Source organism: Somniosus microcephalus, unplaced genomic scaffold (assembly GCF_052327205.1).
Source record: "Somniosus microcephalus isolate GS21.2 unplaced genomic scaffold, FLI_Smic_1.0 scaffold1070, whole genome shotgun sequence".
Classification (NCBI taxonomy): Eukaryota; Metazoa; Chordata; class Chondrichthyes; order Squaliformes; family Somniosidae; genus Somniosus; species Somniosus microcephalus.
This window is the reverse complement of record NW_028226257.1, coordinates 6012-31291: the sequence shown is the minus strand read 5'-3', so window position 1 is coordinate 31291 and position 25280 is coordinate 6012. Positions and strand designations below refer to the sequence as shown.

Below are 25280 nucleotides of genomic sequence, written 5' to 3'. Positions count from 1 at the left end.
CTAGGTTGTAAGCCATCAGGTCCAGGGGATTTATCCGCCTTAAGTCCCATTATCTTACCGAGTGCCACCTCCTTTGTGATTTTAATCATGTTTAGCTCCTCCCCCCCTATAGCCCCCTGTTTGTCCACTGTTGGGATATTTTTAGTGTCCTCTACTGTAAAGACTGATACAAAATACTTGTTCAGCGTTTTTGCCATCTCCATGTTCCCCAACACTAATTTCCCGGTCTCATCCTCTAAGGGACCAACATTCACTTTAGCCACCCTTTTTCTTTTAATATAACTGTAGAAAATCTTGCTATCTGTTTTAATATTTTTTGCTATTTTACTTTCATAATCTATCTTCCCTTTCTTAATTAATCTTTTAGTTATTCTTTGCTACTTTTTAAATGCTTCCCAATCTTCTATCCTCCCACTAGATTTGGCTAATTTATATGCCCTTGTTTTCAGTCGGATACTATCCTTTATTACTTTGCTTAGCTACAGATGGCTGTCTTTTCTTTTATGTCCCTTTTTCCTCAGTGGAATATATTTTTCTTGAAAGTTGTGAAATATCTCCTTGAATGTACACCACTGCGCATGTACCGTCTTACAGCTTAATCTATCTTCCCAGTCCACTTTCGTCAACTCTGCTCTCATACCTTCATAGTATCCTTTATTTAAGCTTAGTACGCTGGGTTGAGGTCCAACTCTCTCACCCTCCAACTGAATTTGGATTTCAACCATGTTATGGTCACTCATTACTAGGACATTTTTTATTAATCCTGTCTCATTACACAGGACCAGATCTAAGATTGCCTGCCCCCTGGTTGGTTCAGTAACATACTGCTCAAGGAACCCATCCCTAATGCACTCTATGAACTCAACCTGAAGGCTGCCCTGCCCAATTTGATTTGTCCAGTCAATATGAAAGTTAAAATCTCCCATGCTTATAGCTATTCCCTTATTACAAGACCCAACTATTTCCTGATTTATACTCCGACCAATACAGTTGCAACTCTTACGAGACCTATAGACTACGCCCACTAGTGACTTTTTCCACTTATTATTCCTTATCTCCACCTAAGCTGTTTCACTATCCGGATCCTTTGACCCAATATCATTTCTCACTATTGCAGTGATTCCATCCTTTATTAACATAGCCACCCCACCTCCCTTTCCTTCCTGTCTGTTCTTACCAATTGTCAAATATCCCTGGATGGTTACTTCCCAGTCATGGTCACCTTGCAGCCATGTTTCTGTAATGGCCACCAGATCATACCCATGTGTAGTGATTTGTACCGTCAACTCGTCTATTTTGTTAAGAATGCTGCGTGCATTCAGATAAAGAACATTTAAATATGTTTTCTGACAATTTATTCCTGCTTTTACCCCCTTTACTGCTTTACCTTTAACTTTATACATTCTGTCCCTTCCTGACACGCTCTGTCTATCTTTGTCGCTTTGTTTGTCCCTGTCTCTCTCTGTATAGGATTCTGAGGGTGCTGACAGGATAGATGCGGGGAGGATGTTTCCCCTCCTGTGGGGAATCGAGAACTAGGGGCAACGCTTCAGGATAAGGGGTCGCCCATTTAAAACGGAGATGAGGAGGAATTTATTCTCTCAGAGTGTCGTGAGTCTTTGGAATCATCTACCCCAGAGAGCTGTGGAGGCGGAGTCATTGAATATATTCAAGGCAGATATAGACATATATTTGAGCTACAGGGGAGTCAAGGTTTATGGGGAGCGGGCGGGAAATTGGCGTTGAGTCGAAGATCTGATCAGCCATGATCTTACTGAAAGGCGGGGCAGGTTCCAGTGGCCGAATGGCACACTCCTGCTCCTTTTCTTCTGTTCTTATCCTTATTGCTGTCCCTTCTGCCTATTTGCCCTCTGTTCACAGGTCGATTTTTGCTCTAACAGATTCGACATTTTTCAGGTCTTTGTTAGTATAGTGGTGAGCATCCCTGTCTGTCACGCGGGTGACTGGGGTTCAATTCCCTAATGAAGGAGGATTATTAACATTCCCAATTTTAATCCTTTGGACAGCTCCTTAACATGCCCCTGGGAAAGTTTGAACAGAACAAAATGAACTAAAATAATTTAAGAATATTTACTGGTATATGAAGAACTGTATAACATCTGTCAAATGGACGCCTACCCGCACTTGGTGTTGTGGTTTTGCGAGCATGTCCTTTGTGTTCTCGCCTAAAAGATGTCACCTTGTACGAAAAGTTTGCCTGGCGTGAAAGTGATCTGAAGTTCAAAGCAGCACACAGGAAAGAGGCAGGAAACGTCTTGTAGCTTCCATAATGGTCTAGTGGTTAGGATTTGCCGCTTTTGCCGCCACGGCCCGGGTTCAATTCCCGGGCACAAAACAGTCCATTTGGGGCTGTTTGAAATGCCACCAATCAAAGCACCTGCGAGAAGTAATTCTTGCTCCTGAGCCAACTTTGAACACTGCTGCTGCTGCCTCACTAGGTACAAAACGCACTTCCATGCCTGCTGTTTCAAAGTCAGCAGGAAATCATATTTGGAACGAGAAAATGTAAATGTTTACATGCCCATATTTAACTGCAGCTCACAGTGTCAGAACAGTCACGGTTATTATCAGTTTTCCATGTATTTTCTTGCCGACTGCATCTCTCTAACTAATTTAGCTTATCACAACACGGCTATCAATCAACTCAACGGCAGTGTGAAAGATGCAGCATTTGAAAGTTAGCAACGTGTGCAAGACTGGAACAGGAGAGTGCCTGGGCCTTGATAATTATCCTGAGCCGTTAGATATTCATTAGGCCTGAGCCCTTGCTGCGTAAGACAATTCTCCCCATACTGGTTCTTTTGCTGTTTATCGTCAGTCATTCTCCTCTGGTTGCCGTCACTCCTGCCACTAGAAAACGTTTCTCCACATTACCTCTAATAAATACCCTTGTAATTTTGAAAGCCTATTATTAAATGTCCTCTGAACCCTCTGAGTAAAATAATCCCAGACTCTCAACATAACTGAAGTCCCTTATCCCTCGGACCACTCTGCAAGACGTCTAACTGAGGGCCTCGCTCTGTATGTCTATCTTTGTCTCCCTCTTTGTCCCTGTCTCTCTCTGTACAGGATTCTGAGCGTGCTTGACAGGATAGATGCAGGGAGGATGTTCCCCTCCTGGGGGAATCTACAACTAGGGGGCAAAGCTTCTGGATATCCGGTCGCCCATTTAAAACGGAGATGAGGAGGAATTTCTTCTCTTAGAATGTCGTGAATCTTTGGAATCCTCGACGCCAGAGAGCTGTGGAAGCGGAGTTATTGAATATATTCAAGGCGGAGATAGAGATATATTTGTGCTACAGGGGAAACAAGGGTTATGGGGAGCGGGCGAGAAAGTGGCGTTGAGTCGAAGATCTGATCAGTCATGATCTATTTGAATCACGGGGCAGGCTCGAGGGCCCGAATGGCACACCGCTGCGCATATTTCTTCTGTTCTGATTCTTATTTCTGTCCCTTCTGCCTCTGTGTCCCTCTGTTCACAGGTCGATTTTTGCTCTGACGGATACTGTATCCTTCAGTTCTGCGTTAGTATAGTGGACTGTTACGCTGGGAGACCGGGGTTCAATTCCCCGACGGGGAGCTGTTATAACATTCCCAATTTTAAACCTTTAGGCAGCTCCTTAAAATGCCCCTGGGAAATGTTCAACAGAACAAAATGAACTAAAATCATTTTAAAATATGTTCTGGCATATGAATAACTGTATAACAAATCCCTGCACCAGATCCTCATTAGTATAGAGTTCTCCGTCAATTTGTCTTTTGTGTGGGGCACTGAGGAGGGAGAGAACAGAGACAATGAGATAACAGCGGGAGAAAGCACGACTGCTCTTTCAAAGAGACAGCACTGGCACGATTGGCCGAATGGCCTCCCACTGTGCTGCCAGCCTCCATGAATCCTTGATTCTGATATGGATATCTGACACATACCCACACAAAGAGAGCACTTACGGGTATTTTGTGTGTGTTTGATGCTTTGTCTGTAGCACTGCATAACCATTTCCTCTACAATGTCCTGGATATTATAGTGGTAGTTATAGTATTCAATACCCCGACGGCTTCTCTCTGACTGTGTGTCTCTGTCTCTGAGGAAAGCACAGATGGAACTAAATTTCAAGTGGATGCCTACCCGCCCTTGGTGCTGTGCTTTCTGGAACATGTCCTTTTGTCATATCGCTCCTGATCAACCTTTCTACTTTCCACACCGCTGTTGCTGCCTCAGCAGCCAGCAGCGCCTTATTCAGTACAGAGGTACAAAATGAATTTCTTGCTTTCTTTTAAATGCCTGCTGTTTCAAAGTCAGCAGGAAATGCCATTTGGAACTAGGCACTTTAAATATTTACAGGCCCAAATTTGACTGTAGCTCGCCGTGTCAGAACAGTCACTGTTATTATCCATCTTCCATCTATTTTCTTGCTGACTGCATCTCCCTTACAAACTTAGCTTGGCTATCAATCAATTCATTGCCATTTTGAAAAATGCCACAATTGAAACATTAGCAACATGTGCAAGACTGGAATGACGGAGTGCCTGGGCCATGATAACTTATCCTGAGCAGTAAGATATTCCTTAGGCCTGAGCCCTTGCTGCGTAAGACAATTCTCCCCATGCTGGTTATTTTGCCGATTACCTTCAATCGGTGTCCTCTGGTTACCGTCCCTCCTGCCACTGGAAAGCATTTCTCCTTATCTCCTCTATCAAACCCCTTTGTAATTTTTAAAGCCTCTATTAAATTTCCTCTTAACCTTCTGAGGAAAGCAATCCCAGCTTCTGCACACTCTCAATATAACTGAAGTCCCTTCTCCCTCTGACCACTCTGTAACGTCAAACTGAGGCTCTCGCTCTCGATATCTGTCTTTGTTTCTGTTTTCGTCTTTGCCTCTGTCTATGCTTCTGATGGAGCTTGACAGGGCAGGTGCAGGGAGGATGTTTCCCCACCTGCGGGAATCTAGAGCTAGGGGGCAAAGTTTCAGGAACAGGGGTCGCCCATTTAAAACGGAGATGAGAAGGAATTTCTTCTCTCAGACGGTCGTGAATCTTTGGAATCATCTACCCCAGAGAGATGTGGCGGCGGAGTCATTGAGTATATTCAAAGAAAGATAGACATATATTTGAGCTACAGGGGAGTCAAGGGTTCTGGGGAGCGAGCGGGAAAGTGGCGTTGAGCCATGACCTTCTTGAATGGCGGGGCAGGCTCGCGGATCCGAATGGCATATTCCTGCTCCTATTTCTACTGTTCTTATTCTTATTTGCGTCCCTTCTGCCTCTTTGTCCCACTGTTCACAGGTCGATTCATGCTCTGACAGGCTACGCATCACTCAGCTCCTCGTTAGTATAGTGGTGAATATCCTCACCTTTCATGCTGAGAGACCGGTGTTCAGTTCTCTGACAGAGAGGATTATTAACATCACCAATTGGAAACCTATGGGCTGCTCCTTGGAAAAGTTGAACAGAAAAAAATGAACTAAAGTTATTTTAACTGATGTATTGGGATATGAAGGACTGTATAACAACATCCTGAACGAATTCTTCGTTAGTATAGTGTTCTCCGTCGGTTTGCCTTTTGTATGGGGCACTGAGGAGGCTCGAGAGGCAAGAGCAAATGAGACAACAGCGGGAGTAAGTACGGCTGCACTGACACGATTGACCGAATGGCCTCCCACTGTGCTGCAAGCCTCCATGAATCCATGACACTCAGATGGATATCTGAGACATACCCACACAAAGAGAGCACACACCTGTGTGTGTGTTTGAGTCTTTGTCTCACGCACTGCATAACCATTTCCTCTACATTGTGCTCGATATTATAATGGTAGTTATAGTATTCAATACCTCGAAGGCTTCTCTCTGACTGTGTGTCTCTGTCTCTGAGTAAAGCACAGGTGGAAATAGATCTCAAGTGGACGCATACCCGCCTTTGTTGCTGTGCTTTCACGAACATGCCCTTTGTGATCTCGGCTAAAAAAAAGTCATCTTGAACGAAAAGTGTGCCTGGCGTGAAAGTGATCTGAATTTCAAAGCAGCACGGAGGAAAGCCTGCATTGCTCTGCTTGCTGGCAGGATGCCTCTGGCACCTTCACTGGTGGTCTAGTGGTTAGGATTCGGCACTTCTTTCCCATGCAGCCCGGGTTCGATTCCCGGTCAGAGAACGTTGCGTTTTGGTGCTGTTTGAAATGCCACCAATCAGAACACCCGCGCGAAGCAATGCTTGCTCCTGATCAATCTTTCAACTCACCACACTGCTGCCTCAACAATCAGCAGCACATCATTCGGTAGAGAGGTGCAAAATGAATTTCCTTGCTTTCTTTAAAATGCCTGCTGTGTCAATGTCAGCAGGAAATGCTTTCTGGAACTAGACGCTTTAAATGTTTACATGCCCACATTTAACTGCAGCTCACAGTGTCAGAACAGTGACCGTTGTTATCCATCTTCCATGTATTTCCTTGCCGACTGCATCTCCCTAACAAACTTAGCTTATCAAAGCACGGATATCAATCAACGCATTGCCAGTTTGAAAAATGCCTGGGCCGTGATAACCTATCCTCTACTGGTCTCGCTAGACGTGCTCCTATCTAGTTATCCAGCCAGCTAAACACTCATTCAAATAATTCCTGGAGAAGCGGGTTTGCTGTTTTGAAGCTTTACTTGAACACATTTGTGAAACTGTAAACAAAGACAAAGTATGTTTTGTACATAGAACTGAGTACTATTCATTAGATGTTAAATAAGATATAAACATATTTACAACAATAGAATAGACTAATTGTATAACTAAATAGCACTTGAGCTAAACTTCTGTAGCTAACACATATTAACTTCTTATAAACAACGTGTTGTCAAATACTACACTGACAAAGTTGCTATCATGTTAACAAACAAAGATCGTCACAGACATAACAACAGAAAATGCTGGAAAAACTCAGCAGGTCAGGCAACATCCGTGGAGAGAAATTTGAGTTGACGTTTCGGGTCGAACCCTTCTTCAAAACTGGAAAGAAAAGAAACTAGATCGAAGGCAGGGCTGCGATCGGACAAAAGAATAAAAGAAACAAAAGAAGTAAAAGAGATTAGAAGCTAGACGAGATGGTAAAAGGCTGAGATTGGGTGTAAAGTGTACTGGCAGGGCAAGAGATAGCTGCCAGGTGTGAGAGAGAAACAAAAGGAAAGGGGGGGGGAAAGGAGTGGAAAAATTACATGAAAAAATGAAACAGGGGCCGAGCTGATGATCTGAAATTGTTGAAATCGATATTGAGTCCGGAAGGCTGCAGAGTGCCTAATCGGAAGATGAGGTGCTGTTCCTCGAGTTTACATTGAGCTTCCGTGGAACAATACAAGAGGCCAAGGACGGTGAGGTCCGAGTGGGAATGGAGCGGTGAATTAAAATGACAGGCGACCGGAAGCTCGGGGTCACCCTTACGGACTGAACGGAGGTGTTCCGCAAAGCGGTCACCCAACCTGCGTTTGGTCTCCCCAATGTGGAGGAGACCGCATCGTGAGCAGCGAATACAGTATACTAGATAGCGAGAAGTACAATTAAATCGCTGTTTCACCTGGAAGGGGTGTTTGGGGCCCTGGACAGTGGGAAGGGGGAGGTATAGGGGCAGGTGTTACAACTCCTCCGCTTGCACGGGAAGGTGCCAGGCGAAGGGGAATGGCTGTTTGGGGTGATAGAGGAGTGGACTAGGGTGTCTCGGAGGGAGCGGTCCCTGCGGAATGCTGAAAGGGGAGGGGAAGATACGTTTGGTGGTGGGATCACTTTGGAGGTAGCGGAAATGCCAGAGGATGATCCATTGAATGTGGAAGCTGCTGGGTTGAAAGGTGAGGACAAGGGGAACCCTATTGTGGTTCCGGGAGGGAGGGGCAGGGGTGAGGGCAGAAGTGCAGGAGATAGAACTGACACGGCCGAGGGCAGTGTCAACCACGGTAGAGGGGAATCCTCGGTTGCGGAAAAAGGAAGACATATCTGAAGCACTCGTGTGGAAGGTGGCATCGTCGGAGCAGATACGGTGGAGATGGAGAAACTGGGAGAATGGAATAGAGTCCTTACAGGAAGCAGGGTGGGAGGAAGTGTAGTCCAAGTAGCTGTGGGAGTCAGTGGGCTTGTAGTGAATATTAGTCGATAACCTATCCCCAGAGATGGAGACGGAGAAGTCGAGCAAGGGTAGGGAAGAGTCAGAGATGGACCATGTGATGGTGAGAGAAGGGTGGAAATTGGAGGCAAAGTGAATGAAATAGTCACAGACATTGCATCCTGCCTAACGTATGAGAAGAGATGGAACCGGATTCAGAATCTCACATTAGGTTTTTTTTTTTAATTCATTGATGGGATGTGGGGGTCGCTGGCTGGCTAGGCCTGCATTTAGTGCCCATCCCTAACTGCCCTTGAGAAGATGGTGGTGAGCCACCATCTTGATCTGCTGCAGTCCATAAGGTGTTGGTACACCCAGAATGCTGTTAGGAAGGCAGTTCCAGGATTTTGGCAAAGCGACAGTGAAGGAACGGCAAAACAGGTCCAAGTCAGGATGGTGTGTGGCTTGGAGGGGAACTTGCAGGTGGTGATGTCCCCATGCGTCTGCTGCCCTTGTCCTTCTAAGTGGTAGTGGTCGCGTGTTTGGAAGGTGCTGTTGAAGGAGCTTTGGTGAGTTGCTGCAGTGCATCTTGTAGATGGTATACACTGCAGCCACAGTGCGCCGGTGGTGGAGGGAGTGAATGTTGAAGGTGGTGGATGGAGTGCCAATCAAGCGGGCTGCTTTATCCTGAATGGTGTCGAGCTTCTTGAGTGTTGTTGGAGCTGCACTCATCCAGGCAACTGGAGAGTATTACTTCACACTCCTGACTTGTGCCTTGTATTTGGTGGAAAGGCTTTGGGGAGTCAGGAGGTGAGACACTCGCCGCAGATTTCCCAGCCTCTGGCGTGCACTTTTAGGCACAGTATTTATATGGCTGGTCCAGTTCAGCTCCGGATCAATGATAACCTCCAGGATGTTGATAGTGGGGGATTCAGCGATGGTAATGCCATTGAATGTCAAGGGGAGATGGTTAGAGTCTCGCTTGTTGGAGATGGTCATTGCATGGCACTTGTGTGGTGCGAATGTCACTTGCCACTTGTCAGCCCAAGTCTGAATGTTGTCCAGTTCTTGCTGCATATGGTCACAGACTGCGTCAGTATCTGACGAGTCTCGGATGGTGCTGAACAGTGTGCAATCATAAGAGAAAATCCCCACTTCTGACCTTATGATGGAGGGAAGGTCATTGATGAAACAGCTGAAGATGGTTGGGCCTGGACACTGCACTGAGGAACTCCTGCAGTGATGTCATGTGATTGAGATGAATGACCTCCAACAATCACAGCCAACTTGCTTTGTACTCGGTATGATTCCTACCAATGGAGAGTTTTCCCGTTGATTCCCATTGACTTCAGTTTTGCTCGGGCTTCTTGATACCACACTCGATCAAATGCTGCCTTGATGTCCAGGGCAGTCAATCTCACCTCACCTCTTGAGTTCAGCTCTTTTGTCCATGTTTGGACCAAGGCTGTAATGAGGTCAGGAGCTGAGTGGCCCTGGCGGAACCCAAACTGGGCGTCTGTAGCAGGTTATTGCTGAGTAAGTGCCGCTTGATAGCACTGCCGACGACACCTTCCATCACTTTGCTGATGACTGATCGGACGGTAATTGGCCGGGTCGGATGAGTCCTGCTTTTTGTAGACTGGACATACTTGGGCAATTTTCCACATTGCCGGGTAGATGCCAGTGGTGTAGCTGTACTGGAAAAGCTTGGCTAGGGGTGCAGCTAGTTCTGGAGCACAAGTCTTCAGTACTATTTCCGGAATGTTGTCAGGGCCCATAGCCTTTGCAGTATCCAGTGTCTTCAGCCCTTTCTTGACATCACGTGGAGTGAATTGAATGGGCTGTAGACTGGCATCTGTGATGCTGGGGACCTCAGGAGGGGGCCGAGATGGATCATCCACTCGGCACTTCTGGCTGAAGCTAGTTGCAAATGCTTCAGCCTTGTCTTTTGCACTCACGTGCTGGTCTCCACCATCAAAGAGGATGGGCATATTTTTGGAGCCTCCTCCTCCTGTTAACTGTTTAATTGTCTACCACCACTCATGACTGGATGTGCCAGGAATGCAGAGTTTTGATTTGATCCGATGCTTGTGAGATCGCTTAGCTCTGTCTATCGCATGTTGCTTCCGCTGTTTGGCTTGCAAGTAGTCCTGTGTTGTAGCCTCACCAGGTTGACACCTCATTTTTCAGTATGCCTGGTGCTGTTCCCGGCATGCTCTCCTGCACTCTTCGTTAAACCAGAGTGAGTGATATGCCGGGCCATGAGGTTACAGATTGTGGTTGAATACAATTCAGCTGCTGCTGATTGCCCACAGCGCCTCATGGATGCCCAGTTTTGAGTTGCCAGTTCTGTTCTAAATCTGTCCCATTTAGCACGGTGATAGTGCCACACAACACGGTGGAGGGTATCCTCAAAATGAAGACGGGACTTTGTCTCCACAAGGACTGGGCGGTGGTCACTTCCACCAATGCTGTCATGGACAGATGCATCTGCAACAGGTAGATTGGTGAGGACTCTGCCAGGTTCTTCCTGGAATACTACTTCCGGAATAAAACAGGAAAAAGGTCAAATGACCTATTGCAGTATACTAACATTGCTATACACTAACTACCACTAGAGGCTGCTATCTGCATGTAAAAAGTCCAGAACACTCCCCGTCTGGGGTCTTTAGCGACTCCACATAATCCTAACTTTACTGGAGTCCTCTGGCAACAAAAAAAGGACCACCTCTGAGAAGTCCGCCAGTGTTGATGATGGGATGCAGCTTCCGTAGACTTCTGTGATGGGGCAGGTTGCGTTCTGCTGCTATGCACTTCAACCCTTCTGAGTAACACTCGTGTTGGACACTCTTAATCACAAGGATTTTTGCTCTCTTGATCTCCTCCTCAGAGGGACTCTTACGAAAGATGTGCCACCCATGGCAGCTCCTCTCTTGTGTAGACTGGGAGAAGGTACGAGCGATGTGTGTTCGGCGTGCTACTGTCTTTATGAGAGTGTTCCATTTGGAGAAGCGCTCGAAGCGTTTGGTGCTCATCAGGTCCTTAGAGATTTGAGTAACGTTCGCTGTAACTTGTGGGTGTATCTCGGAGTCAGAAACAGGGTGGAGGAGGTCGAATGTCTCATTGAGTTCGGAGGAGTACAGGGACTGATTCTGAAGAAAAGCAGGTCCTGACAGCCAATTCATGCTGCTGAGAAGGGACGCTGTTACAGATCTAGACACATGGTCAGCTGTAATACGTGACGCTGTCGAACTTCAGATCAATCTCCTCTACTATGATCTCTGCAATCTCAACTGCTAATACTGCTGCACACAGTTCCAATCTGGGTATGGTGAGGTCTGGCTGGGGTGCCAACTTGGCCTTACCAAAGACGAAGCCGACTTTGCTTTGTCCATCTTGAGTGGTGACCTTCAGGTAAGCCACACCTGCAATGGCCTTAGCGGATGCGTCTGCAAAGTCACAAAGCTCTTTGAATTGGGCACTTGAGGGAGAGAAGAACGTATAGGAGCGAGGTATTCGGATCTCCTGTATGTCTTGGATTGAGTCTCTCCATCTTTCCCACTCTGCTTCCAGCTTTTCAGGGAGGGGTGAATCCCAATCTACAGCGTGTGCAGAGAGTTCCCTGAGGAGCAGCCTGCCTTGTATGCTGACAGGGGCTAAGAAGCCGAGAGGGTCATATAGGCTGTTGAATGTAGAGAGCACTCCTCTACGTGTGAAGGGTTTCTTGAAATCCAATGCTTGGAACGTGAACGTATCTGTTGCTATGTTCCAAGACACTTCTAGGCTACGCTGTAGGGGGTGGTCATCAGTGAAGAGGTCTAGATACTTGAGGTCCTCAGCACGATCTTCAGGGGGGAATGTCTCCATCACTGCTGGCCTGTTAGAGGCTGTCTTGTGCAGCCTGAGGTTGGATAGTGCAAGTAGTTCCTGAGCTCGTCCGAGGGTACTGATGGCCTATGCTTCGGTCGGGAATGACTTCAGTGCATCGTCGACATAGAACTCTCGTTCGCTGAACCCTCTCACATCACTGCCAAAGTCGTCTTCTTCTTCCTTGGCAGCCCTCCTTAGTCCGTATGTGGCGACAGCAGGGGCCGGGCTATTCCCGAAGACATGGACACGCATTCTGCAGCCCACAATGTCTCTGTTGTGGTCGTTGTTGCGATACCACAGGAGGCGGAGGAAGTCTCTGTGGTGTTCTCTCACCACAAAGCAGTGAAACATGTGCTGGATATCGGCAGTGATGGCGACGGGCTCTTTCCTGAATCTCATGAGTACCCCGAAGTGGCTGTTGTTGAGATCGGGCCCTGTGAGGAGTAGGTCATTGAGAGAGACTGCCTGATATGGTGCACTGGAGTCAAACACCACGCGGATCTGTTCCCGTTTTGGGGTGATAGACTCCGAAGGAAGGGAGGTACCAACACTCCTGGCCTTCCTGGAGTGGAGGAGCTATCTCTGCATGATCGTTGACAAGCATGTACTTGACAAACTCTAGGAAGTGTGCTTTAATCTTCGGCTTCTTCCCTAGTGTGCGACGAAGTGAGTTAAGACGATTATAGGCATACTCCCTGTTGTTCGGCAGTCATCGTCTGGGTTTCTGTAAGGGTAAGGGTGTAACCAATTCGTTAGAGCTGTCACGAGAGACCTCATTATCCATAATCTGGAGGAATCTCATGTCGTCGATCAATGGAGGAAGTTTGTGGTCATTGGCGGTGTGACAGAGGATTAACTGACCCGGGTTCTCTCCAGTGAGCATCATCTGTGTGCTGTTTGTGGAGGTCAGCGCTGGGGTTCTGAGGCTGAGCCGTATGACTGAACTTCTCTGTCACTCGGATCTGACTACTGCATGGGTAAGGTAGCTTGGACGACCATTCTCCAACATGGAAGTCTTGAGTGTGCTCACCTGAGATGGCTTGTGAGCGCCCTTGAGGAACACATCTCCAACAACGACCCAGCCGAGGTCTTGCCTTTGGGCGAAAGGGGCATCTTGTGGACCGTTTATCTGTTTCCTTATCTTATGTGCCCTCAGGATGTTCCTTCCCAACAACAGAAGTATGTCTGCGTCTGCATCAAGAGGTGGGATCTCCTCTGCAATGCGTCTCCGATGACGGTGGTGATGAGTTGCATTCAGATTGTGAATCTCAGAACGGTTGTCGGGGACTCGATACATTTGATGGGTGTAGGAAGGGGGAAACTAATTTTCCCGTGTGCTGACTCAACAACGTAACCACAGGCTCTCCTGCCGGCTGTCTCTAAAAGACCAGCACACGTCTTCAACGTGTAAGGCGACGGAGCTCCTTTGACCTTGAAGATGTCGAGGAACTCGGATCTTGCTAGAGAATGGTTGCTTTGTTCTTCTAGTATGGCATACATCTTTTCAGATTCCTGGCGACGTCCTACAGGGTACACTTTAACGAGCCATATCTTGGAGCATGCACTTGCGCTCACTCCTTCTCCACACACCTGGGTGCACTTGGATGTAATCTCCGGACCGGCAGCTCCCGCTCTCTCACCGGCGTGCTTGGAGGTGGGAGGAGACGACCCTGGCTTCCTAGGAGCCAGGCCTGGGTGGAGTGCTGAAATGTGCCGATCACTTTCACATTCTATGCATATTACATCTACCTTATAGTTTTTGGCGAGATGGTTCGTGGAAGAGCAGCACTTGAAACATATAGAGTTCTCTTTGAGATACAGTTTGCGATCTTCCAGGGACATCTCCCTGAAGCCTCTGCACGTCTTTAATGGATGGGGCTTGTTGTGGATGGGGAATTGTTTGCTCATATCCTTAGATTTCTTCTGATCCCTTGTGTTCTCAGTTGAAGACACTTGCATATTGTGGACAGATATTGGTGTCTTTCCATGTCTGTCAAACTTTTCTCTTCTGGCAAGTGCCGTGTGGGAGGAGAAAAGGTTGAAGCTGGGGTCCTTCCTGGCTTTGGCATCTTTATGGATGAAGTTGGCAAACACGGAGAATGGAGGGAACGTAACATCATGCTTTAGCTTGAACGCTGACCCGAACGATATCCACTTCTCCTGCAGATTGAATGGAAGCTTCTGAACGATGGGACTTACCCCTCTGGAAGTGTCTAAGTACGATACACCGGGTAGGTAGCCGCCCTGCTTTGCTGCTTCGAGTTCCGGCAGCAGATCTCCAAGGTTGCGGAGCTTCTGGGGTTCCTTATTTGTCAACTTCGGAAAGTTCTCTAACCTGTCATAGAGAGCCCTTGTAATGGCTTCGGGCGAGCCGTAGCTTTCTTCCAGCCTCGCCCAAGCCTTCTTCAACCCCTCTGGCAGCTGTCCCACTTTGGCTGCTTTTATCCTGCTTGCCTGTCCAGTGGACTCTGGGCTGAGCCATTTGATAAGGAGGTCGAGCTTTTCTCCTGCCGACAGGTCTAAGCCCGATATGGCACCGTGGAAGGAGAACATCCACGCCCGATAATTCTCTGGCCTGTCATCAAACGTGGTTTACCCTGTTTCCACCAGCTGGCTGCGTGCAAGATATTTGGCAAGGTCTTAGGTGGTGGGGCCTGTGCCAGGGTTGCCTTGAATAGGGGCTCTGATGGGGGTCTCAAGGAAATGAAAGGGGGTTTGCTGCTGACTTTCTCTCTTCAGCATTCTATTCCTCTGCACCGTGTCTTCTGTTTTGCAGCAGAGGATCCTGCGGCTTGAGGCACACTGTCTATTTTGACCTTGGTTGGTGAATTGGGGCATGTTATATGAAGTGATTGCGTCTGTAGAGATGTGCGGGTCTTCATCCCTCTCTCTCGTAAACTGTTTGTCGGCTTGGTCACTCACGTAATCTCTGGTGCACTGTCATTGACTCTGCCATGGAACAGGATTTAAAGGTTGGTTAGCTGTCTCGGGATCAGCTTCCTCTAAAATTGCCTCGAATACTTGTGCCTCAGCTAATGCAGCATCTATCTCTTTTTCTTGCTGCAGAGCATCTAATGGGTCTTGGAGACGGGCCTGTTCAGCCTGGCATCCAACCTGGTGACGGGCCTGGTCAGCTAGGATTTCAGCTTGGAAACAGGCCCGTTCAGCTTGGCAACGGGCCTGTTCAGCTTGGAGACGGGCCTGGTCAGCTTGGAATTCATCTTTGAGACGGGCCTCTTCTACTTTTATTTCTATATCTCTGTCAGCATGCGCAGCTCTGGCTTGCGCTGCTTCTAGCTTAGCCCGTGCTTTGGCAATGGCCATGCTTGCCCTAGAACCACCTGATGACCGTGAACCAGCTTGCGATCTAGAACCAGCTGATGACTGTGAACCAACTGATGACCGTGAACCAGCTTGCGATATTTAGTAACTGGTGCTTTTAGACCGATTGTCACATTCTACAGTTTCATCTAACTGTTTAAGGTCTTCTACTCGCTGAGTATCATTTTCGGTATTATCTTCTGATATGTTAATGTGAGGTAAGTGTGGTGTACAAGGTGAAGACTTATCTGGCTCTGTCGTGAAGGCCTACTCTGATTTCCTGCAGCTCCACTCTTCACAGCTAGCCGTATTGCTGTCTTTTTATGTACTGGTCTCGCTAGAAGTGCTCCTATCTAGTTCTGCAGCCAGCTAAACACTTATTCAAATAATTCCTCGAGAGTGTGACACCATCCACTTTGGAACAAAGTAAGATAGCTCTGAGTATTTTTTAAATAATGGGGTTCTATTAACTGCTGAGGAGCAAAGAGAATCATGAGTCCCAGTTCACAATTTTTTATTAGCTGGTAGACATGGAGCAAAATACATTTGATGAAGTCCCGTATAAGGGACTTTTAGCTAAATTTGAAACACATTTAAGTTAAGGCAAATTATTGACCTGGTTAGGAACTTGGCTGCACAACAGGAGACAAGGTTTATGGATAATGATCAGGTACATTAATTGGCAGCATATGACGAGTGGTGTCTCTGAGAGATCACTTTTGGGGCCTCAACCATTCACCTATTTCATTAACGACTTGCTTGATGGGATTGAGAGACACACACATCCAAGTTTGACGATGACAAAAAAGATAGGCGGCATTATAAGCAGTTTAGATGGAAGCAAGAAATTTGACCAGATATTCAAAGATTAATTGAATGTGCAAATCTTTGGCAAATTGATTTAAATATTAGCATGTGTGACTTCATCCACTACGGATCTAAATAGGGGCATTAAGAATACACTCCATATAATGTTAAGCCGGAAACAGTTGAGATCCAAATAGACTTAAGGGTCCCTGTACATATATCATTAAATGGTCATGGATTGGTACAGCAAAGATTCAAAAAGCTAATTGAAAAGTGATACATTTATCTGTAGGATTACAATATAAGAGGGAGACATTATGCCACAGCTATACAAATCACTGGTTAGACCACACCTGCGGTACTGTGTTCAGTTCTTGGCATCACACCTTAGGAAGGTAGTATTAGGTATAAAAAGTGAAGCGTAGATTTACCAGAAGGATACATAGAGACCAAGAGACAAATTACAATGGGAGATTGCACAAACTATGGTTATATTCCCTGGAATTTAGAAGCTTAAGATTCAAGCTTTTCAGGAGAGAAGTTAGTGTGGCAGAAATGTGCAACACACTTCCGCAACCAGCAGTTAAATCTGGATCAATTCTCAATTTTAAACTGGAGATTGATAGATGTTTTTTATCCGAAGGTCTTAAGGGATCTGGAGCAAAGGGATGCAAATGGAGTTCGATCACAGATTAAATGGAATGGCGAAAAGGCTCGAGGGTTTAAAAGGCCTACTCCTCTTGTTATTCTCATTGTTAAAGGACCATAGCACGAATGTATAGATGAGTATCGCGATTTAAAAGCAATGCTCGAACATGGACTTGAACACCAGACTCTCTAGGTTAAAAGTCCGATACTCTACCGACTGAGTTATCCAGGCGTTTGCGAGCTCAATTTCACAAAAGTACTTTCATTGGCTGCAGTGCATCATTGCATCTCCAACGAAGTCAATTTTCTTGTCCTTAATCCAGCTTGTACAGCGCATTTCTCCCACAAATCCAGACTGACTGCCTCAATCCGCCATCACGTCAGAAAGATTATCCCTCCCACAAACGACATGCTCTTTAGCAGCGAAGTCAGATATGACAAGAGCCGTCCCCCAGATATCTGTATTGGATCTTCAACTTTTCACCGGATTTATGATTGACTTGGATGGAGAAATAGAGCGCTGTAGATCAAATTATCAAGATCGCACTAAGTTAGGCGGTCCATTCATAGTGCAACTGGGAAATGGAGGTAACCAATGGGGCAGAGACAGACGAAGTAAGCCTGCAAAACAAAGGCAAATCGAGTTAACTGTGCACAAGTGTGAAACCATCCACTGTGGAACACAGTAAGAGAGTGCTGAGTAATTTCGAAATAATGCGAAGCTATTAACTGTTGAGGAGCCAAGAGGTTTATGAGTCCCAGTTCAAAAATCATTATTAGCTAGTAGACATGGAGTAAAAGACAATTAATAAAGTCCCGCATAAAGAACATTTAGCTAAATGTGAAGCTCATGTAAGTGAACGCAAGTTATTGACCTGGTTAGGAAATTGATTGCTCGACAGGAGAGACCGTTTACAGATAATGGTCAAGTACATTAATTGGCAGCAGATGACGAATGGTGTCTCTGAGGGATCACCTTTGGGGCCTCAACTCTGCACCGATTTTATTAACGACTTATTTGATTTGATTGGGAGACACACATCCAAGTTTGACAATGACAAAAAAGATAGGTGGCTGTATAAGCAGTTTAGATGGAAGCGAGAAATTTCACCAGATATTCATAGATTAAGTGAATGGGCAAATGATTGGCAAATTGAATTAAGTATTAGGAAGTATGACGTCACCAACTACGGATCAAATAGGGGCGTTTAGAATACACTCTATATAATGATTAGCTGGAAACAGTTGAGATCCACATAGACTTAAGGTTCCCTGTACATATATCATTAAATGGTTATGGGCAGGTACAGAAAAGATTCAAAATGGCTAATTGAATGGTGATATTCATATCTGTAGGATTACACTATAAGAGGGAGAAATTATGCCACAGCTATACAATGCACTGGTTAGACCACAGCTGCAGTAGTGTGTTCAGCTCTGGGCATCACACCTTAGGAATGATAGTATTAGGTATAAAAAGTGAAGCATAGATTTACCAGAAGGATACAGAGAGTCCAAGGGACAAATTAGATTGGGAGATGGCACAAACTAGGGTTATATTCCCTGGAATTTAAAAGTTTAAGTGGTGATTTGATTGAAGTATTCACGATATTAAGTGGAACTGATAGTGTTGAAGGATCCAGCTTGTTCGCAATGAATTCTGGGATACTTGACTGTGGTCACACCTCTTTACCCATCGTGTAGGTTTAGCTGACTGAAGCTCATTTGCAGACTGCCACTTTACTTAACAAATTTGGAATGCTTTTTTTCGCAGCCTTAGTAGAACCATTTTCTAAGCACGGCCTGCTCTCCCAGGAGATGAGGGTACAATTAACCACCAACATTTTTCCAGTTACAGGGTACATGATTCACTGAGGCCTTGTAGCCATCCTGCTTGGTCGACAGTTAAGGATAAACATATTTTCTCAAACTATAATCTATGCCGACAATGGGGAAGAGATAACAGCAGGAATGTGGGGAGTAGAATGAAACGACTAACATCTGTGACTGGCATGGTCAGAGGGTACCTGAGTTCAAGGGGTGGGCCCGACAGTTGAGTGACTAACCACATAAAACAATAAAGAATAGCTGTTGTGACACTGTTTGTACGTGTACGCCCCATTATGTAGTAGGTGGTCATTGCTTAAATATTTGTACAACTTGAATGAACAACTCCTTGTCCTCCCAGCGTGCACCCCTAGCTTGAGGAAGTTGAGTGGCTCTCCGTTGTGCGCAAGTCTTTTGGTTGTTTTAATAAATTCTGTAAATGTCCTCAATTCCGTCTCGGTCTGGAGTTTCTCCAAATTCGAATCTAACAGTTGGTGTCGGAAGTGGGATACTGCAGGTAAGGACCATGGGAGTTAAACGACACTGGAATTGACGGCTGAAGCGAGAACCGTGTCGTGTCCTAAGGGAAGAAGCCACATTAAGTATTTTAGGAGGAACAAGGACTCGCTCGTTCACCAGTGTGGCTAAAATCGTGTATGGGCCAGTCAGTATTAAATTACCCACATAGTAAATTATTCCTCATGGAAACCGCGGACTGACAGAATCGATTAGACATAAGTGTGTATTTCTGATTTAGAGTATAAGGTGATACGTTTGTGCTGATAAAGTATAAGATAGATTATAACAATATACGTAACAGTTAATACGGGTCACATGGGTGATGAGCGGAGACTTCTTTCACCGGACGTTCCAGCTATGGCCACCAGTGTCACTGTCGTACAACGGGTCCGAGAGGCTAATTTGAAATTTCAAAGTGGGATGATTAAAAATGGGTGGAAAGAAACAAGCCCATTAGTTGACCAAATAAAGTGGTGGGAGGAACAATGGACGCCAAACAAGCTAATTATGGGGCGGTTTTTTGTGCTAGTTGGATGGATCAAATGGGACCCATAATCATGGACAAGGGGGGGGGAGACTGGCCCCGTTACAATAATTCTTGAGACCCGTGCGGGAGGCTAAAGTCCAATTCAGTAGTCTCCTGCACCTCAAGCCACCAGGGACTGAGAATTTGGATGACATAAAAAGCTGAGGTGAAATTGTCGAGGCTCGACAAAAGGAGACTCGAGACATGTCGTCCTTACATCCCAGGCCCCCATCGGGGACCGTAGAGTTTCAACGAGTCGAGGCCACCCAACCCACGTGCCCTGCCGAATACAGACATATCTATCCGCCGTTACTTCTTCAGTCTGGGGCTGAAAAATCAAATTCCGTGGCCCCCGTCTGAGTTAATCAGACGGTAGGAGCCAAAAACCCAGAGATCGGTGGATGAGGTACGATGGACGAGGCACAGTCTTTTATGCCCCAGGAGAGGTCCAGCGTCACCTTTCTCATTCCCGACCTCAAAAGACACAATCCTAATGTAGAAGTATGGGCAAAAATGCAAAGTGCTGCTCGGCACTTTAATTTTTCCAAACAAGACATCAAAGCTATTATCGACGTGAAATGCCCCTCTATGGTTTATGGGGCGTTGGGACACCATGCCCTAAATGCCCCAGCCACAGCGGCGGAGTATGAGATCCAATTCGATGGTTTGAAAAGTTGGCTTCAGTTCAGACTGGGCAAATGCACCGCTACCTCGATGGGGCTCACCGCCCTGCAACAGAGTCCCGGGGAAAACCTCAATGTGTACATTGATCGAGTAATCGAGTAGTATGAACACTGGGGCCAGACAAATGACATTCCCACTAATCACGACTACCCACGGTTTGTAGATAGTCTACTCCAGGGATTGGAAAAGCCCTACCAAACTGCCCTCCGAATGGGGGCCAGCCCCCAGGCCACGGAAGCTGCAATCTGGAAGTGGGCTGGTCGACTTTTTGGGCTCCACCAGGCGGAAATGATGCCACCAGTCAAGCTCCCACCCACAATTATCTGCCATGGTCCACCATAGCGGCCCCGGGCATTAAAACCGAGCCTGTGGCAGTCATACAAGAGGCTCGACTCTGTTACAATTGTAACACACCGGGCCACGTGGCTACACATTGCACCCAGCCGAGAGTTATGTGTAACAATTGCGGGCGGACTGGGCATCAAAATGCCAACTGTTATGAACAGGGTGGAGGTAAACAGGGGCAGGGACCGACCCGACCCGCTTCAGGCCCTCAGCGACAAACGAAGAGAGGCTTGTCAAACCAAGAGATGGAGGCGCTCCGAGCATTCCTCGCCAGCTATTAGGATTAGCCAGTCTCCATGGTCAGGGAACAGGGGTCCACACGCCCGTCTCTAAATGTACAGTTAGGAGGCCGAAAATACTGTGCCATTTTAGGCACGGGGGCCTCGGTGTCGATAACTGACACAGAATTTCCCACCTTAGATCAAAGCATTCCGATAACTGGCGTTAGTGGAGAAAGGGTGATCTTCCATCGAAGTGTTCCACTTCCCCTGCAGCTGTCACCAGGAAGTCATACCTGGTGGATCACCCTGTGGGTAGGTCCTAACGGTGAGGGCCTGCTCTTAGGTATGGATATTCTCCATTAGATAGAGGCAGATATGCTCCTAAGGGATCATCCATAGACTTAGGGGGGCCCCGAGTGGGGAGATTTCCCTTCCAGGAATATAAATCCCGACAATGCAGAGTGCAAGCCCTCTGGCCGGTAAAGCGCGCATGGATAGAGGAAGGACCATGGGGGAGAGTTTGTGAGGTTTACCCTCTTGCATGGGCCAGCCACAAATTAGACTGTGGTAGAGCGGAGATGGACCCAGTGCGGGTCCACGGACCCTACCCCGAGACCCACCGACAATACCCCCTCCAATCAGAAGCACATAGTAGTAGACTTATTAGAAACTGGTACAGTGACAAAGACATGCTCCCGTACCAACTTCCCGGTATGGCCAGTGCAGAAACCAGATGGATCCTGGAGAATGACCATTGATTATACAGCACTGAATCGGGTCACTCCCAAGCTCCATGCCTTAGTGGCGAAACCTGCCACTATTTTAAACGGCCTCCACAAAGCCCTGTCCATATTCACGGCACTGGACATCCAAAACGGACTTATGACATGTCCTTTGGATCCCGGATCCCAACAGCACTTCGCTTTCACTGATCGATCCACCCAGTATACTTGGACCCGGTTGCCTCAGCGATTTCACAATGCCCCTACTATTTTTCACGAGACCTGGAAAAGGCTCTCCAGCCAGCATTAGCAGATAGCCAAATGCAGGATTCAGCCTGCCTTCAATATGTAGATGACATTCTGATTGGCAGTCCCTCGCCCTCAGCTCATCTGGCCGCCATGACGTGTGTCCTGGAGACTTTAGTTCAAGGGGGGTAAACTGAATCCGATCAAAGCTCAAATTGGGCTTCCTCGGGTTACCTTCCTGGGTCAGATCATCTCCCCAGAGGATAGGACCTGACCCCGAGAGGGTTCAAGCACTCTTGCAGATGCCGTGACCCGTCACTGTCTCTGGCCTGCGAAGCATGATGGGATTGTTTCACTGTTGCTGCACCTACGTAACCGACTTCACCTAATTGGCAAGCCCAGTAAACAACCTCCTAAAGGGAGGGTCCCGGGAGAGGCAAGGCTGACTTGGACACCAGAGGCAATCGAAGCATTTGAGATGGTCAAAATCACTTTGGCCAACGCACCTGCCCTAGGTCTCCCAGCCCCAGCTAAATCATTCCACCTGTGGAATTGGGTGGGCAATCGGGCGTATAGTGCGGTAGTGGGACAATCACGGAATAATCAAATACGACCAGCAGGATATTACTCGTGCCCGGTACCATCCTCCATGATGGGACAGGCCCCGTGCCTGGCGCCCACTGATTGTGCAGCCTGGGCGGTAGATTCAATAGAGTCTATGGTAGGTCCCGTGAAGGTAATCTTTCATACCCGCCACAGCCTCGTGAAAGTTCTTGCAGGCAGCCTGGATACTATTTCCGAACAGAGACGTGCGAAATGGGAGGCTTGTTTATTGGGTAGGGTGTTTCGGATCGAGGTGTTAACAGACCCTCGAATGAACCCTGCATCCTTCCTAATCGACGAAAGGACCCCCCATGTTTGCACCACTATCTTACATCTCGATAGTCAGGGACCCAACCTAACCGAACCCATTGCCGTGGCCTGCCTAGAGATGTACGTGGACGGGTCCAGTTATTACCATGAGGGCCGATGTGTCGCCGGATCGGCAGTAGTAGGTCCGGCAGGACAGTCCCTCACCCAAGGGGCCCAGCTGGCGGAAATCAGCACCCTCACTAGAACCCTTCAGTTGGCAGAAGGAACAACCGCAAATATCTATACAGACAGCCAATATGCCTATTCCGTCATCCACGATTGCTGCGGCCTGTGGAAGCGGTGAGGATATTTGACTTCTTTAGGCAACACTATTAAACATGCTTTCGCGATCGCTGAATGCCTTCGGGCAGCGGACGGGCCCACGCTGGGGGCGGTAGTCAATGTTTGCTCCCACCAGGCAGGGGAGACCCCAGAAATCCAGGGTAACCCAATCGCCGAATTGGACGCCCGACGGGCCGCGTTGGCTCACCCTGTGATGGCCCTTATTCCTAATGCAGTAGTACGAACTGAAGAGGCTTCCCTGGCCGATGATTTACCGAACGATACGCTCCTAACCGTGTAACTTTCCGAGTCCCTGAGAATATACAGTTTGGGTGCGTGAGGGAGTGAACAAAGACCCCAGTGTGTTTTTCATCATGAGACCCAGTCCGTGGTTCCTACGTCCATTCGACGTGCCCTGATACAATCTTACCACGAGCCCGCGCATTTGGGAGGTTATAATTATATTACATTATAGCTGACACCTGGTGCTGGCCCAGAATGGCCAGAGAGATCCACGAGTATGGGCGACTATGTCTACCTTGCCTCCAAACGGGAATTGGGGGTCACATATGAGTACGTATAGGGCACCCCCGGTAGCCCAGTGAACCTGGACGCAATTACAAGTGGATTTCACAGGACCCCTACCCCGCAGGCGGGTAGAACCATGTCTTTGTAGTCATCGAACTATTTACACGTTGGGTCGAGGCCTTCCCCACTAGGAGGAGCACAGCCGAAGCAGCTGCAAAAATCCTAGCGATGGAAATCATTACTCAATGGGGGGGGGTGTGCCTTACCAGATAGATTCTGACCAGGGAATCCACTTCACCGGCAAGGCCATGAAACAGGTTTTAGCCATCCTGGGGGTTCGACAACGGTTCCAAATCCCTTACCATCCACAATCCTCAGGAATGGTGCAACGGATGAGCCGTACTTTAAAACAATCTGTGAGCAAGGCCATTGTACAGACAGGAAAAGGGTGGCACGCAGTCCTCCCCGCCATTCTTTGGGGCATACGAGCCACGCCGGCCAAAGGCACTGGCGTAACCCCACTTGAACTAATGCCTGGACGAGCTATGATGTTACCCCAAGGGTATGGGGGACACTTCCAAATTCCAGACAACTCTCCTGACATATCTACGCCTGATCAGTGAGGCCTATCATGCCAAACACTTTCGGGTTCAACACTTACAGGAGGCACATGATGCCAAAAGACAAAGGGGAATTTGGGAAGCGCCCCCTCCGGTAGGACAGTGGGTGATGGTTCAGCGACCAGTTCGAGGTACCTATGAGCCCCGGTGGGATGGGCCCTACCAGATCCTCCTAAATACAGGAACCTCCGTTTTCCTACAGGAAAAATTAGAAGTAAGATGGAGACACTGAAACCAGACTAAGACTGTGATGGAGCCCGGGGAAGAGATTTCCCCATCTCTTGGGGACCCTATGATTAAAATGAAATAATAACGAAATAATACCCTGTCTTTTAATGATTTGGATGCGAATGTAAAAGGTATAATCAGTTAGTTCGCAGATGACACGAAAATTGGTGGGGTGGTAAATAGCGAGGCAGGAAGCCTCAGGCTACAGGACGATAATTATGGGATGGTCAGATGGGCAGAACAGTGGCAAATGGAATTTATCCCTGAAAAGTGTGAGGTGATGCATTTTGGACGGACTAACAAGGCAAGGGAATACACAATGAAAGGTAAGACCCTAGGAAAGACAGAGGATCAGAGGGATCTTGGTGTGCATATACATAGCTCCCTAAAGGCAGCAGAACAGGTGGATAAGGTGGTTAAAAAGGCATATGGGATACCTGCATTCATTAGCCGAGGCTTAGAATATAAGAGCAGGGAGGTTATGATGGAGCTGCACAAAACGCTGGTTAGGCCACAGCTGGAGTACTGTGTGCAGTTCTGGTCGCCACACTATAGGAAGGATGTGATTGCTTTGGAGAGGGTGCAGAGGAGATTAACCAGGATGTTACCTGGGCTGCAGCGCTTCAGCTATGAAGAAAGACTGGACAGGCTGGGGTTGTTTTCCTTGGAGCAGAAAAGGCTGAGGCGGGACCTGATTGAGGAATAAAAAATTATGAGGGGCATAGATAGGATGGATAGAAAAGAACTTTTCCCCTTAGTAGAGGTGTCAATAACAAGGGAGCATAGATTCAAGGTACGGGGCAGGAGGTTTAGAGGGGATTTGAGGAAGAACTTTTTCATCCAGAAGGTGGTTGGAAACTGGAACTCACTGCCTGAAAGGGTGGTGG

At 47.3% G+C, this 25280-nt stretch overlaps 1 pseudogene; it reads left to right on the top strand.

Moving 5' to 3' along the window:
• The first annotated feature begins 19436 nt into the window (after window positions 1–19436).
• LOC147080868 (uncharacterized) lies at window positions 19437–20631 on the top strand (annotated as a pseudogene).
• The last annotated feature ends 4649 nt before the right edge of the window (window positions 20632–25280 follow it).